Consider the following 1,851-nt stretch of genomic DNA (forward strand, 5'->3'; position numbering starts at 1 on the left):
GTTCTGGAACTCCTGGGTTCAAGTGGTCCTCCCGCCTTGGTCTCTCCAAAGTGCTGGGATTACAGACATGAGCCATCACATCTGGCCTGGGTTTTGTTTTGTTTTGTTTTGGTTTGGTTTTAAGACAGAGTCTCACTCTGTCCCCCAGGCTGGAGTGCAGTGGCACCATCTTGGCTCACGGCCATCTCCGCTTCCCAGGTTCAAGCGATTCTCCTGCCTCAGCCTCCTGAGTAGCTGGGGTTACAGGCGCCAGCCACCACATGTAGCTAATTTTGGTATTTGTAGTAGAGATGGGGATTCACCATGTTGGTCAGGCTGGTCTTAAACTTCTGACCTCAAATGATCCACCCACTTTGGCCTCCCAAAGTGCTGGGATTACAGGTGTGAGCCACCATACTGCACCCAGCCTGGCCTGGCCTGGGTTTTTTGATGCAAGAAACATGGGATGGTCAACGTCATGAAAGCAGGAGCCAGGTTTTATTTGCCAACTGTGTCCCCCAGCACCTAGCACAGGCTGGGCCAGCGCAGGCCCTCAGTGTCAGTGTCTGTGGAAGGGATGAATGGATGGAGATGGTGCCCTGGTGGTTCCGACAGACCCAGACATGGCCTCTGTGTCACGTGCCCAGGGCTGAGCAAGGAAAGTGCCTGGAGCCAGGGGGGCAGAGAAGGGCGGGCAGTCCAGCCAGGAGTTCTGGGAGCCAGGGCCATGCTGACCATAGCTCTCGCTTCACCAGTGAATTCAGGCCGTGAGAGGATGAACAAGTTTCCCCGCTATAAAAGCTACATCCTTGGAGTGGGAAGAGCCAGATCCCAGTCACAACAGGAGGTGGAGGGAGTCTTTTCATTTTTTTTAATTAATGAATTAATTAATTTATTTATTTTAAGACGGAGTTTCACTCTTAGTGCCCAGGCTAGAGTGCAGTGGCACAATCTCGGCTCACCACAACCTCCACCTCCCAGGTTCAAGTGGTTCTCCTGCCTCAGCCTCCCGAGTAGCTGGGATTACAGGCGCCCACCACCACGCCCGGCTAATTTTTGTATTTTTAGTAGAGACGAGGTTTCTCCATGTTGGTCAGGCTGGTCTTGAACTCCCGACCTCAGGTGATCAGCCCACCTCAGCCTCCCAGAGTGCTGGGGTTACAGGTGTGAGCCACCACGCCCAGCTGGGAGTCTTTTATGAAAGGATTGGGACAGAGGAGAGTGTGTTTACCAAGCAGTAGATGGCAGAGCTAGTAGTGGCAGTTTTGCCACTTGAATTGCACCTTAGCTTCTGCATTTGATAGAAGCTATACCTGGATAAAAACTAAACTCTGAGCCAGGCATGGTGGCTCATGCCTGTAATCCTAGCACTTTGGGAGGCTGAGGCAGGCAGATCACTTGAGGTCACAAGTTTGAGACCAGCCTGACCAACACAGTGAAACCGTCTCTACTAAAAATACCAAAAAAAAGTAGTTGGGCGTGGTGACGGGTACCTGTAATCCCAACTACTCGGGAGACTGAGGCAGGAGAATCGCTTGAACCTGGGAGACAGGTTGCAGTCAGCTGAGATTGTACTCCAGCCTGGGTGACAGAGCCAGACTCCGTCCCCTCCCCTCCGCCAAAACCAAAAAACTAAACTCTGAGGTGTTGCATTTATTTTGGAGAAGTATTTGCATCTCGGGAGATTACAGTTGGGAAGTGATCTTGAGGGTCTTCTGAGTGGTGGCCTTGGAGAACACACCTCATAGATTCCACACGCCCATACATAGTGAGTCCACACACCTCATAGATACCACATACCCATAGTGAGTCCACACACCTCATAGATCCCACATACCCATACTGTGTCCACACGCCTCATAGATCCCACAC

General features: G+C 51.8%; 1 protein-coding gene across 1 annotated transcript in view; it reads left to right on the forward strand.

Annotated features, from left to right (window-relative positions):
- ARHGEF18 (Rho/Rac guanine nucleotide exchange factor (GEF) 18) overlaps positions 1-1,851 on the forward strand; it is a 148,997-nt gene that overhangs the window by 120,828 nt on the left and 26,318 nt on the right. The window lies entirely within an intron of this gene.

This window comes from Colobus angolensis, unplaced genomic scaffold (assembly GCF_000951035.1).
Source record: "Colobus angolensis palliatus isolate OR3802 unplaced genomic scaffold, Cang.pa_1.0 Scaffold22, whole genome shotgun sequence".
Taxonomy (NCBI): domain Eukaryota; kingdom Metazoa; phylum Chordata; class Mammalia; order Primates; family Cercopithecidae; genus Colobus; species Colobus angolensis.